At 40.8% G+C, this 14,753-nt stretch overlaps 1 protein-coding gene across 5 annotated transcripts in view; it reads left to right on the forward strand.

The window, feature by feature from the left end:
- The first annotated feature begins 3,976 nt into the window (after window positions 1–3,976).
- Window positions 3,977–14,753, forward strand: part of ATP2B1 (ATPase plasma membrane Ca2+ transporting 1) — a 136,337-nt gene continuing 125,560 nt past the window's right edge. For 3 of the 5 annotated variants that reach the window (XM_054718802.1, XM_008143778.3, XM_054718804.1), the window contains exon 1: window positions 3,977–4,353. The gene's annotated coding sequence lies outside the window, so the exon portion shown is untranslated. The remainder of the gene's footprint in view (window positions 4,354–14,753) is intronic. The other 2 variants (XM_054718803.1, XM_054718805.1) reach the window with 1 other exon arrangement.

Genomic DNA, 14,753 nt, shown 5'->3' on the forward strand with positions numbered 1-14,753 from the left:
AGAGAAAGAAGAACTAATGCAAAACACAACAAAAGATATGGCAAAGGAAGGAAACAGAGATGGTGAGGGGCTTCAAAATCACCTAATGGGACTGTAAAAAATGTGTAGCTGCTAGCTACACTGCAAACAGACTCAAGCAGAAACTCTGTGTGGGCCCAGAAATCTGCATTCCTCAGCACACACAGGTGATTCTTCTCACATTCTAATGTCCTGAAAAACAAAGAAGTTAAAATAAAAGGTGGCAGCAATGAAAAACTGTGTAAGAATATAAGCACTAAAAATATGGAAATGTAAGATTTGCTTCCAACGTGAGAAAATCCTGTGGATTGTCCTATTGTTAACATTAAAATATATTGAAGTAATTATACACTGAGGATGGTCGAGCAGAAAGCTGTGAGCCTGGGTCCTTGAGGGCTGCAGCCAGGATCTGAATCAATCATGCCATCACCTACCTCTGAACTTCTAATGTTAGAATAATAAACACCTAGCAACTAAACTAAGTAAATATGTACATTCTCGTTTGCAGTACATTTGCTTGTAATAAGGGGCAAAGAATGACTGCTTATGAGTAATAATGATATTTATGAACACTTACTATACATCAAGTACTCTGTTAAGAACATCATATAGATATCACACCAAAATCTCACAACAACCTTATGTAACTCACAATTATTAGTGTGAAAATAAATGAGTTCCACTTACGTAGGTGAAGGATATCAAAGGTAGCAAATATATGTTTCATGGATAATGAAAGGATAGGAACATGGATGTAGTAAACTTCTTAATTCCCAGGTAGTTTTTCCTGGCATTTCTACTGCCTATCCCCTTTTGAATTAATTTAAATCCTATATATCATCCTTGCACAAGTCAAGTTCAAATCCTCAAGAACATTTAAATATGAGCTTTCCCTTTTTGGATTCTCTGGAATTTGGATTTAGAACGGTACTCTATATGACCTAGATTATACAATATTTGGGGTAGAAAACAATGCTTTCTACCTAGAAGAATACATGGTGCTAAATAATTCCTGTCAAACGATGACATCTAACCATTTTGCATTTTTCACCTATAAAAATTTTCCATTATGTGACCTGAAAATTCTTATTGTAGGCTTTCCCATAATCATACTTCATTTAATGCAGCAAATGTAATTAATTTGTTGCTAGTAGGTAACAGTTCTCTGTGGTTTTCAGCTAAGTAATGTTTCTCTTGACTTCTCTCTAGTTATCTAGGTTGATGAAAATTTGAGAACATATACAACTACTTTTTAATGAAGCATTGAGTATTCCTCCTCCCCTGCTTCCCTATACCTGCCAGTTCTCTTTAGCATTTTGCAATGATCAGAACTGAGGCATTCACATATATATAAGTGTGTATTTGAGGAAATGATATAGTTTTCAAATATGCTGCTATTGGATGTCTTCATTTTGTCATGTTTCTAGATATATGTAACAGATTCTTGAGGGAATAAAAATCTTAATGTTTCTTCTACACTTGATTACACTGAGGATTTTAGAAAACTGTCTCCATGAGTTACACATGATTAGTTCCTGTTGATCAACTTATCAGAAACGATGTCAACAGTTTAGATTTATTCCTCTAGAAGGAATTACTTTAATAATTTGCAAAATACATTATTTTGAATACACTGCCTATCTTCAAACAATGTTTACAACATAAATAGTAACTGGCCATAGGATTTAAATACTTTTACAAATTTTGCATTGTAACTAAAAAGATATTCAAAGAATGTTAAGAGAACTTTTTAAGATTAAGTCTCCTGACAATAAATTGCATTATTATACTGTTCTTATTATAATAAGATAGATCAATTAAATCTATGGGATGAGGTCAAACATTAAGAAGATATGGTTATATATCCAGTAGCATCTTTGAATTCCAGTAGCCCTATTTCTTTAGGAAATGCTAATTAAGTGATCAAATATTTTCTTGATTTTTACATTGAGACATATGGCATTGAAACATAAGGAGATTTCAATACTAAACCTTAGGGAGAAAAAAAAGAATTTCCTAATGTGCAGTTATTTCTATATTGCTTTCAGCCTTTATTGCTACTTAAGGAATGAAAATATAGAAATCAAACTACAGAGTATAATCATCTTGACTACTACTGTAAATCATTGTGACTCACATTTCATGAAAATAATACATATAAGTCTGTTCTTGGATGTATATGTATATAATCGCTATAAGTAAAATCTCCATTGAAATCATGTTCTAAATTGAACACGCTGAGTAATTTTTCATGACCACAACACTTTAAGAGTGTATATTTTATAATTTGGAGCTGTAACAAACCCACAAAGTGAACAAATTCTAGTTTAATCTGTTATCCATTTTGCTAGTGCACTATAGCAACGATGCATAGATACAGTATATTACTTTAATGTCATATTCTTGATTACAGTAGAATGCATAATTCAATTTTCTATTGTCATTTCCTTGTAGGAAAAGTTGGACAAAAGCCAATTATTCTTAAATGTCTCTAGGCTGTTTTGAAAAGTTAATATGTTCTGTTAAGTTTTTAAATAATGTCAGGAAGGGCTATTGTACCACACTAACCAATTCCTTAACAGTGATTAACGAGAGGAAAAACCGTGTCATTCTGCCCAGTGCTAACTTTGCTGGTCAAGGGAACAGCTCACAACTTGGTACTGTGTTTCCTGGTAAGACAAATTAATTAAAAAGTTCATTTTCAACAGGATTAACTAGGAGTTTTTGCTTTCTAAACTTTTACATATTTTGTTTCTAAAGCTTTAAAAAATAAAAGCTATCAGAGAGTGAATATACATAATATAGCCTTTCACATCGCCGGTATGCTTTTAAGAAGACGTTACAAATAGTAATTTTTCCAGTCTTGGAATTAAGAGAAAGGAGGAGACTGCAGAAGTCATCTCTTTGCCCTGGTTAAGTGGTACTGAAAACAAGTATGACAAGGTCCCTGAAGGAGCCGCGAAGGTTAGTTCAAATAGAGCCGATTTAAGGAAGATGGAGCGCAGTGTCTTAGGTAAGACACTAATCTTGACATATCTGTGTATCTGTGTGTAGGAAGGAAAACCGTTTTATTTTTAAAGTAGATGTCACGATGGATGGTTCTGATTAACTTGCAAAATCCCTTGAAGGTTGGGCAAAGCAGACTACCTTTTAGCATCTCAATTCCGCGTGTTACTCGGTGTTTGTGTGTTTTTTTTGTCTTTTCCCCACACGAAAGAAGGGTGATGGGTAAAGACGGTACAAGTGAACTGTAAGAGCCAACAGTTGGGCAGCGGTAGAAAAAGCAAAGCCAAACGAAGACGCGGGGATTTTAAGCGCGGGTCCCGAGGGGCCTGCGGGCGCCCGGTACGCCGGTTAACCCTTCGGGCGCTGAAGAGGGACCCCAGGTTGCGAGGCCGACCCTAAGCGAGGGAGAAGGGGCGTCCGGCACTCGTTAGGGAGGGTGGGCTCTCCTCCCCCAGAAGGAAACGACTTGGGAGGCACTGGGGTTGTCCGGCGTGTGCGTCACGGCCCGAGACAGGCAACGGGTCCGGTAGGGAGTGAAGAGAAGCGGCGAGAAGCCTTTCAAATCCGCTGACAAATGGTCAGCCTGAACCTGCCGGACCCGGGAGCGCTCGCCCTCCCACGCCCGCGGCCCTGCTCCCGGGCTCCGGAGGCGCGCGGGCCGAGGGCGGCTCGGGCGGGGCCCCGGGTGAAAGTGCCCGCGTCCGCCTGCGGCAGTCGGCGCTCTCCAGCCTCCACAGTCGCGGGAGGACCCGACCCCACGCCGGCACAGCAGCTGTGACTGACGTCGTCACCGCCCCGCACGCCCCAGCCACCCCCTCCGCCCTCGCCACCCCCCCGCCCCGCTACGTCATGGAAACACGGACGTCAGACCCTCTCAGCCAATCGCAGGCGGCGGCAGGAGGAAAGGCGCTTGAGACAGGGGGCGGGGGCAGCGGCGAGTCCCGGCGCTCTGGGAAGGAAGAGAGGGAGGGCCGGGCGGAGGCGTGGGTCCCCCCCGCCCCGCACTCCAGCACCCTTTCCGGACCGCGCCGCAAGTTCTCACCGCCGGGCGCGCGCTCGCCAGCTGGGGGCGCGCTCGCTGGGTCCTCCCCTTAAACGCCCCCTCCGCGCCGCCGGGCTCCCAGTCCCGGTCCAAGCCCGGCTCTCACCGCGTGCGCGCGCGCCCGCCCGCCCCCAGGCTCCCCGCGGGTCGCATCACGTGACCGCGCCCAGCCGAGGCGGCAGCGGCGGCGGCGGCGGCGGCGGCAGTGGCAGCGGGAGCAGCTGCGCCGCCAGCGTGGAGCGGGAGGCGTGTGGGTGTGAAGAGAAGGGAGCACCAGACCGGAACGGGTGAGAGTTCTTTCCCCCTGCCCACTCCGACGATCTTGCGGGCCACCCGGTGCAAACGGGGCTCTAGCCCTACGCTGCGCGCAGCCCCCCTCGTGCTCGGCCGTCCGCCGAGTGGCCGTGGGCCCCGCCTCTAGCGGGTCGGGCTGCGGTGCTCACCGAGGGGTCTGCACCCCGCCCGCCGCTGCCTTTGCGGATGGCGGCGTGAGGCTGGCGGAGCTACCCGTGCCGAGCGCGGCGCGCCCAGTGTGCGGCTTTGCGGAGCCGAGGAGGCGGGTCCTGCGGGGACCCGGGCGGCCACTCGGCGGCTGCCGGGCTCTGGGCGGGGGCCGAGCCGGGTGCCGCCTCCTGCTCTGCCGCCTCCTCACTGTACAGCGTGAGTAGGGAGCCCCGGCTGGTGGACGCCGAGCCTCTCGACTCCGCAGCCTCATCCCCGAGGTGCAACCTCACCTCCGCGTGGCGCGCTAAGCCCTGCGAGCAGGCTGCGGACTCGCCGAGGACCGAGCCCCAGGTCTCTGCGCTCCCCGCTGTCCCTCACCCAGCCCCCGACCCCCTGCAGCCCCCCCCCCCTTCCTTTTCTCCTTTGGAAAATGGTTCCTGCTGCCGGGCGAGGTGAGTGGCGGCCGCCATCCGCCCGCGGCCGGGGCGATGGGGCAGGTCACCTGCGGGAAGGCTGGGCGGAACACGGGGGTCGGGGAGTCGCGGAGGGGGTCCTGACAGTTGGGTGCCCCGCGCCCCACGGCGGCTTCAGCAGGTCCGGGAGAAGTTGGCGGGGGCGTTCGGGGGGGGGCCTCTTGCAGGTTGTCTTCTGCCGCGCCCGCACGGGAGATCGTAAAGGTGAGCGGGTTCCTGGGAGTGCGCCTTAGCGCGGTCCGGCCGGGAGTCCCCGCCCAGGGCCCGAGGGACCGGCTCGGTGGGGCGCCGTGCGTACACTCGCCGCTCTCCTCCGAGCCGCCTCGGCAGAGCCGTGGCTCATCCCGTCGCCAGCCGCCCCCGCCCGGCGCGTGGTGACCTTCAGGGCAGCGGTGCCCGGCGCTCTCTCCCCGCGCCCCGAGAGGGTCACCCCTTTAATCCCCGGCTTCTGCCCCACTGGGTCTCCGACGGGGACCCCTCGCCAGCCCCTGTGTGGGGCTGGTTGCCTGTTTCTTATCACACGACGGCGTTTCCCTGGGAGTTGGAGAGCCGTCTCGTCTCGCCTTTCTCTTGGCGTCTCCTGTCTTCCCCCAACCTCCCTCCCCAGGATGTTCCCGGCTGCTTCCGATTCGCATTTTTTCGATTTAGTTTAGGGGCGGGGGGGGCACCCTGCGTCCTGCACCCCCTTTTTAGAAAGGGTCGGTGAGAAGGAGTCGGGTTCCAGGTGCGGGGTTGGGGATAGGCTCCCTGTCTTGCAGGAGAATCCTGTGGCTAAGCTAGTTAGCGACCCCTGGTTCTGCGCCGCGGGCACTAGCCAGGTTGGTCTCTGTGCGCATTTCATTCACCAGTTTTCTGCGGGACTCGCAGTGCTGGAAAGTGTGCTCGCATCCTGTGCGGTGCAGCGGGCTGGGCGTCCGGGGCAGGGGGTGCTCAGGTGGGCTGCAGGGGTCTCTGAATCTGCGGCGGGCTTGACCCTCCTCCGCAGGCGTATTTTTACCTTTCCCTGGGGTTAGATCGTAGCAGCCAGCCACTTTAGCTGCTATGCATCCCACTTTTCTGGGTTTATTAATAATCTAATGGCTCCTGTTGGTATCGATTGCTGTTCATGATAAATTACTTACGGATTTTTTTTTTTCATACGTGTGTAGGTATATGCTTGAATCTGGACTGTCTGCCTTTCAACATGGAAGCCTTTGTTGTGTTTAACCTCCTCCACCTGAGGACAGTCTTACTTTAAAATAACGCTCTTGTACAGCGTGGGCGTATTTTATAATAAGAAGTACTTGTAAGGATCTGCTTTGTATGAGGCTCTCCTTGAACAGAGGGTGTGTAACCCTTTGGATGGTGGCCCACATGAGTGAATGGAGGGCCTTCACCGCTTGCCCTGCTGCTAGCCTTCCCCAGACTCCTTATCCTTGTGAGTGAGTGGCAGAGACGGATTGGGGGGATTAGCAGGATTGGAGGGGAATCGCTTTTTGTAGTTGGCCTTTCTGCTGGGTCCCCCCCTCCCTCTCTTTTTTTTTTTTTTCTTTTTCTTTTTCCACCTGATGAGTTCAAATTTGAAGTAAATAGAAACATTTTCTTTAAAGGAGCCTTTGAAAGCTAGTATATGAAATGGGCTTATTTAGTCATGATTTCAGGGGGATGTTTTTAGCTTCTACCTTGCTTTGGGTGAGACAGTTAAATTGCTGTAATTAAGGGTGAATCTGTCCTGATTTTGGCTTGGGTGTAACTGCTAAGATCTTTGAAAAAGTGTTATTGCCTACCATATAGTCTGCAAAAGTGAGTCACAATCGGGTGAGTTGAGGACAGAGCGCCACCTTTAATTTAAAATTTCATGATTTTGTTTTATTAAAATGGTGAAAATTCAGAGTACGCCTTCTTGATTTTTATTGCAGTTGTCATTACTGGCATCCTCATTTAGATGTATAAGATGGTTTTGTCTTCATTTTCCTGTAATTCTTGACTCTTTTAGGGGGATTTCTGCAACTATATGGGAAATCGTGGTTTTTAAATTGATGCTAGGGGTTAAATGTAGGATTCTGAGATGAGGTGAGAAACTTGATTTATGCTTATGATAAAATAATAGGGGCAATGATATCTAGACACTTAGAAAAATAAATAAGGAATGTAATAGCTGCATTGTAAGTGGCCACCTAGCATTGACACCAAATAAAGGGTACCTACCAGCATCATAGTGGTCTTACCATTATTTTTTTTAGCTTGTGTGCTATAAACATTCTAAAGTAAACATGTACAATTATTAACCTTGCTTGAATAAGGTCTAGTAATTATTTTTGTTTGTTATTCATCTTCCAACAGTTTGCCTTTCATGGATTTACTGAGTTTTACAATTACTTGTTTTTAAATAATACAAATAAGGACTTGCAGCAGGACACATGCAAAGTTATTAAAGACCATGTTCGAACAAGTGGTTTCTATGTATCTCCTCAAATATATTACACATAAAAGAAAATGGAGTTTTTAATGCTTAGAAACCAAATGTATAGTGACAGTTGAACTGATGAGTTTCCTTCCCTGCCCACTTGCTCTGTCCCCCTCCCTCCCAAGTAAAAATAATTAAGGTACACTATCTCTTTAGGCAGAGAAGAAACAGATTTATTAGCTCTCAAGTAATGAATAAATTAATGTGTGGATATTACCAAATACAGTTTTAATTATAAACCACAAGCTATTATTGTCCTTCTATCTACATTTAAGTTTCAACACTTATGATTCCTTCACAAACTATAATAAAACATGAGCTATTGAGCTATAGATAAATTTTATTAAGTTAAAGCTAAACAAATCTGCTTGAGGTGAAAGGTGGTTTATGCTTTTTCAATCTGTAGAATATGGCCTCCAGGTTAAAGGACATTATTTGAGCAATTAGTTTGATATATGAGGAGTAATTGTACATTGTTATGCACACTTTGATAAAATCCTTGATTTGGGGATTTCATTTTTTTTGACAGACATGTTAACTTCATTTTGGATGTAACAGTCTCTTACCATATAAATTGAGTTGTATAGATTCACAGATTTTAAGAGGAATGGCTAATTACTACTAACACTGGTCTTTTTCAATACTACTGTTAGAAAAAAAGGAGTTATTTGCTCTTTTATTTCCTGTTATATTTTTACACATACATGCAGTTGAAACTGGTTGTTTTCACTTCTTAATTTTGGAATTTTGGAATGAATGAGCAAAAGAAAAAATTCCACAAAGAAAAAAGGAATAAAGATCAGGAAGCGGAAACTTAAAAGAATTGTATTTTTGCAGTTTGGGTAAGAATATTTACTCACCTATTTGAAAAAGAGTAATTATTTTCTAGTAAGTGTCATGATATATAGAAGGGTACTGAGAGCAGCTTACTTTGGAATTTATGGAATCTGAGATAACATTGAAAGAAAATTATAAAATAGTTTTGGGAATAATTTAAAAAAAGAAATAACTTTTAATGAGATATATTTTAGCTTTTTAGATGTTTTGTAAACAAACATATACATTGCCTCGTTAAAATTTATTACGAAAATTGTCAAATATATGGAAGTATAGAGAGAGATTGAAAACAGCAATTGTGACAATTATCAACTCGTGGTCTATCTCAGTGGTCGGCAAACTCATTAGTCAACAGAGCCAAATATCAACAGTACGATTGAAATTTCGTTTGAGAGCCAAATTTTTTAAACTTACACTTCTTCTAACACCATTTCTTCAAAATAGACTCGCCCAGGCCGTGGTATTTTGTGGAAGAGCCACACTCAAGGGGCCAAAGAGCCGCATGTGGCTCACGAGCCGCAGTTTGCCCACCACGGATCTATCTAATATCATTTGTATCTTTAAACAATAGATGTTAGAAATGGGAACATAGGACAGGTAACTGAATTGATTTCTTATGCTTTATATTTATAGTTTACAGAATATACAAATAGTATTCTATACCTAATTGAATCTGAAGGGTCAGTTTTTATGTTTTTCATTGTTTCCGTAATGCTCTATTTTATAGCAGGCAACTAAAGACTGTGCCTCTCAAATTTTGCTCTCTTGATAATGCCTTTGGTTTATAAATTGCTTTACAATGTTTAAGAATGTATTTACATAGTATCTTATTTGATTCTCACAACATATGATCCTGAGATGAGTAATCAGTTGAACCATCCTGCCCCCCCCAACCCTTGCCGCTGCCCTGGAAGGTAAAGGTCCTAAGGTCATAGAGCTAGCTTCCGGATTACCCAGAACTACTTTAGGTGGCTTCTAGTTTTTGCTCCATTGCTCTTTCCATTATACATGTTTATCTAAGTTTGTTAAAGTTATATGAATTTATGAAAAATCAGTTTCTGACCAGAGTAAATTTTGTAGTGTAATATAAACAGGTTTTTTTAGGTTTAGCTTTACAAGTTTAATCATTGCTTGTATTTGGTATAATGTAAACAGTTCATGCCCTGATTTACTTAACAGCTGAGTAAATAAATATGGACATATTTGAAATACTGTGCTTTTAATATTGTGGATTGGATTATTTTTAAGATAGCAGTTCTGTTTTCAAACACCCGTTGGTCTATAAAATTATTTAGGTGTCTCTTAAATCTTGAGTCAAAAATAAAATGGCCTATAAGTTTCTTCTTTTAATTCCTGCTATAAATTTTTTGTGTACTTGTTTGTTTTTTTTCCAGAACATGTTTATTACCTAAATCTTTTTGAAATATTAATCTATGAATGAAATTTAGTTTAAAAGGCTCTCGAGCCAGGAGATTTTAGTTCTTGAAATCCAAAACCTTATTATAAAGCTAACAGGGAAGTAGTGGTTCTCCAGCATCAGTGTGCATGAAGATCACCTGGGGGAGTTACTGAAAGTGCACATTCCCTGGCATTGCCTCTGCAGTTCTGATTCAGCATATTCGGGGTGGGGCCTGGTAGTTTGCGTTTTGAAAAACATCGGTCTTGAATTTATAACTAAGTTAAACTTCTGTAGTAGAGATGTTTTTATAAATTAGAAGGAAATCATTGATTTTTTTTACTTTGGACGTAGCAGTATCAGTGTTTTCAAAGTTTTGACTATTATAGCCAGGTTTGATTTATTGATTTGGTGGTTTTGTGGCAATTGTAAAATTGATAAATTGAAACTATTTCCATTATAGGTATGCATTGTCTTCTTTCAGAAGGTCCACCTGTGATTATATATTAAGTTACTTATTAAGCACTGTAAACTCCTAGACATAGAATATTCTTTTTGTTTTCATGCCTCAGTGTCTGCCATTTCCAAGTGACTTGAATGAACATGGGGGCTTATTTTTGTAAAAATAATACATGCTGTGTCAATATAGTACTGTGTATTTATGCTCTAGTCTAGCTCTTATTTTTTGTTAGCAGAAAAGACATTGGCTTCCTTCAAACTAAAAGGACATAAATTGGTGATTCTTATTAGTTTCAGTTAAAAAGCACCTGTTCCTTCAAAAACAGCAGCTTAGTACCTACTTATCTTTAAAGACTATTAATGATGTAAGACTAACTGATAATTTACCATTCTGTGCATTAAAACAGAAGTTACTGCTATTTCACTTAAATGGTAAATTTAAGATTATAGTTCAGCAATCTTTTGTAAGGTCCATTTGTTATAAACTGATCTGACTTTTTGAACTGCTTTATCTACTGGTATATACACATATGGATTACTTTCTATTTAAGACCATTTTTAAAATGCAGTTGTTTTTGCTTCATTTATAACAATATAGTAAATAGTTGCATCTATATTTAAAATACATATTGTAATGAAATTAATTTCAAAGCAAATTCAACTCAAGACTGTGCTTTGTTTTTTCCAAAACCTTAGGTTTGTTGGCTATGCCTTAGGATATATTTAGGAATCATGGGTTATAATTACAGATGATTGTAGGAATTTAAACTAATAAAGCTTTCTGCCTGTGGAATCCAGATAAACTATGGGTAAAGTTTTCACCAAGTTCTTTTAAATTCTTTTTTAATTAAGATTTTTCTAGGAGTGTATCACCTATTTTAAACAGTATGCAATGTTTTTAGTTACCTCTTTATTAAGAATATTATTTGATATTTCTATGTAAGATAACTCCCAACAATATGGTTTCTCAAAATGTTGGATACCTGCTTTGTGTTATATTACTGTCACCTGGGCCTCTGGGGGAAGGAATAAGGATAGTTTTGAATGGACCAGTGCTTGCTTACACTGTGAAATCTGAGATTATACTGCTTAACTGTGAACTGGTATAACTACTATAAAGACATGATAAATTTAGGAGTAAAAGTTATTATTTTCTGAAAAGTAAATCTTAAAAAGTATTTGATTGTTTAAAAGACGCTTTTTAAACAACTTGATTATTAACAGTGTGGATTTATTGTTCATTGTATTAATTCTGTGAGTTTTCTCTCAAGAATTTCAAACAATCTTTTACTCTCAAAATTCTCAAATCTGCTGCTTTAGTCTACCTTTCATATTTGTCTCAGAATTTATTTTTTTGTTGTAGCTTTTCTGCTGTCATTTCTTCACTAAAACTTTCAGTGGTTCCTCATTTTTCTCTTTATCAACATGCAACTTGACTCTGGAGGCTTTTTATAAAATAGCTCAGTGTTTTCTAAAGTGTTTTTTAGAACACTGGTTCTAAAAAATATTAATAGGGGTTTCATGGGGAGAGGGAGCAAAACCAAAATCCAAGATAGGCTGGTTTATGCAGTTCTCCTATTTGGGACTTCACCCATCCTTGGATACGCTAATATGGACTGAATCTGCCTAAATCTATTTCGTGTTTTGCTCCCCTATTTCACAGAATTTCTTTGAGTTGAGCATCCCACCTGATGTTTTTATATATCACCTAACCAGGATCATCTCTTTGTACACCTGCATGGGGTACTACTCACATAGAACACAGTATGAATCATGTTTCCTGGGAATTGAGAGCAGTGTCGCAGTACTGTGGTACTGCTGACTGCTCACTTACATGACAGTCACATAGTCTGGCAGTGTCCTACATACAGTCCTGCTCATTCCCTTTGCTGTGACTTTATGTGTGTGCTTCCTGTCACCTGATACGACCCTCCCTCTTTTTGTCTATCTAAATGTTCCCATCCTTCAAAACTCAGCATTAGTTTACCTTTCTGTCATTACTGATTAAATTTTTTTTTTTAACTGAAGTTTTCTACATTTGTAATCTGGACCATACACTTCCCATCTATTATATATCCTTTTGTTTTGGTCAGTATGTTGAATCGGTATTTTTTTGCCATATTGTTTTAGGACGTAGGCATTTGTTAAGGTAAAGCAGATGAGGTTAAGGAATTTTTCTTGGAGATTTTCTAAAACCTTTTTACCTTTGAAATTTTAACTTTGCTCGGATGGATTCATAGGACAACCTGTTTTACTTCTGGAGAACAGCTACATTTCATAGAATGTTGTTAGGATAATAGGATTTAGCTTCTGTATAGGAAATCTTTTCCATTTCTGAATTTCAATGCAGTAACTAATTTGTCTGTTTTAGAATTTATTCTGATTATATGCATTATAATAGCTAAAATTTATATCTTAAAATGTCCACTTTCACTATTCACTGGGCGTGTGACCTCTTTTCCTTTCATCTGGATTGATGTTCTAAAGATGTTTTTGTTGGATATGTAATCTATTAGCACGTTGCAGTACGTAAAATGCCATAATTTGAATCATATACTGCGGTTTAAAATTTAAAATATGATATTCTTGTAATTGCTTTTCATTGATAGGAATATCATGGAGCTCAGTTTTTAAATCTGTTTGCTGCAGATTATAAATTTTTCTGAGAGTTGTTTTCCATGAAATTAGAGGATTAACTGTTAGTTAGCTTATGACCTGGTGCAGAATCACTGTAGGCATCAGTAAGAAGAGTAGTTATGTGGTCTCTGCCAAAGTTTAAAGCATAGTGATATGTTTTTTTTTTCTAACTGCCTTCCTTAGGTCCAGAAAGGAAAATCTGTACTAGACTTTTATAATTTCTTTCTCTTTTTTTTTAGACTTTATTACTTCTTATTGAATATGCATGTAATTTCAAACATTTAGTGATTTATGTAGATTTAATATGTAATTTTAAACATATAAATGATTAATGTTTATTTATACTGGTATTTAGTATGTAAGCCATTATTGTAAAAAAAAAATGCTTGAAAAGATTACTCTCCAGAGATGATTTTTCCAGTGATTAGCACAGCTGAAACTGTACAGGTGCACTCCTGTTGAATGTTCTTCCGATCCTTTTAAGATTTATAGACTTAATTGTTGGTTGGGTATTATAGATGGGATTCTAAGACTTGCTCTTTCTTTAACATTGGAGTAATAATCATAATAAACTTGTTGATCAAAAGAGGGATGTACAGTGTTTTGGGTAGTGAAAAAAATAAAAAGAAATCTGTAAAGGCAGAAATCAGAGGAACCAGCTAAAGTGAAATGGGTTAGGACCGATCTTTTCCTATTGAATTTTTACATTTTCTTATTGGGACACATGAGGATGATATTAGCATATACTCTATCCTACCTTTCTGATACCTAGAGTTATGCAAGATTTTCAGTTCCTTTTCTATAATTCTGTCCTTTTCTTCTCTGCTCATGCCCATGCCGCAAATCAGATGAGTGATGCTTTATGCTGACTCACAAACTTCAGATACTTACTTTGGACACTCCTGACAACTAATACTGTGGTGGAGAACTGCTGAGTTAAAGGGCACCAGTGCTAATAGGAAGAGGGCTGAAAACAAGGAACGGCAGTGTGTGAAGTGGGAAGGTGATGACGCATCAGGAAAAGGAGATCCTCTAGCATCAAACCCTCTGATGTCAGGTATCAGAAAAACAAACATCAGTCAGTCATTCAATGCAAGTATAATGGATTTACGATAAGGTTTAAATTCACCTGCCTTTGACCTTACACTCCCTTTCCTTATATATGTAATTGAACACTGGAACTTACCTGATTCTCTTTTGCCTCTGGGCCTCTTGCCACAGCATTCCTTTAGCTAGGAATGCCAACCTTTCTCGGAGCCTATGTATTTTTATGGTATTCTATGTGCCACCGGACCTAAAACTTCGGATTTTGGTTTCTACTCTGTTTTTTTTTTTTTTTAATCTTAAGTTCTCTCCAGATTTAAATTTGAGTTTAATCCTCACCTTTAAAAGGCCAAATGACCTTGGATAAATCACTTGTTTTTTTTTTGTTACTGCCCCCCAAAGTACAAAATATAAAGCCGGGGAGTTTTATTAATATTCTTTCTTGGAAGGTTGACTTAAAAAAATTTGTATGGACATAGAAGGTCTTCTTCACCCCACCCCCACCCCAAATTTTCAACCATTTGATTCTTTTAGGTTTGCCTTCCAATATTTTCTTTTAACTATCTTGTTATCGCTTGATGTTTCATCTTGTAGTTTGCTATGAAGGTAATTTAGTTTTTCAATAAATGTATTTAAGATTTCCAGTTAAAGACATGGCATATAACTCTGCTCCCTGCCAAAAAGTATCCTCAAGTGAGAGGAAGTGGAGTTTACATATTTATGTTAAGATTCTCAGCCTTCTTCCCTTCCTGAACTTCCAGAATGTTGGCCAGAGTTTGTCTTCTCTGAGGACTCTGACCAGATTGAGGGAAAGGAGCTAGAGAGTCTGACGTTGGCTCTGTGCTTGTGTGAGGGGGTTGTGTAAGGAAAATGTCTTATGCACTCCTGTGTTCGTTGCAGCACTATTTACATTAGCGCAGATTTAGTTCCCATCAGTAGATAAGTGCATAA

This window comes from Eptesicus fuscus, chromosome 7 (assembly GCF_027574615.1).
Source record: "Eptesicus fuscus isolate TK198812 chromosome 7, DD_ASM_mEF_20220401, whole genome shotgun sequence".
Lineage (NCBI taxonomy): Eukaryota > Metazoa > Chordata > Mammalia > Chiroptera > Vespertilionidae > Eptesicus > Eptesicus fuscus.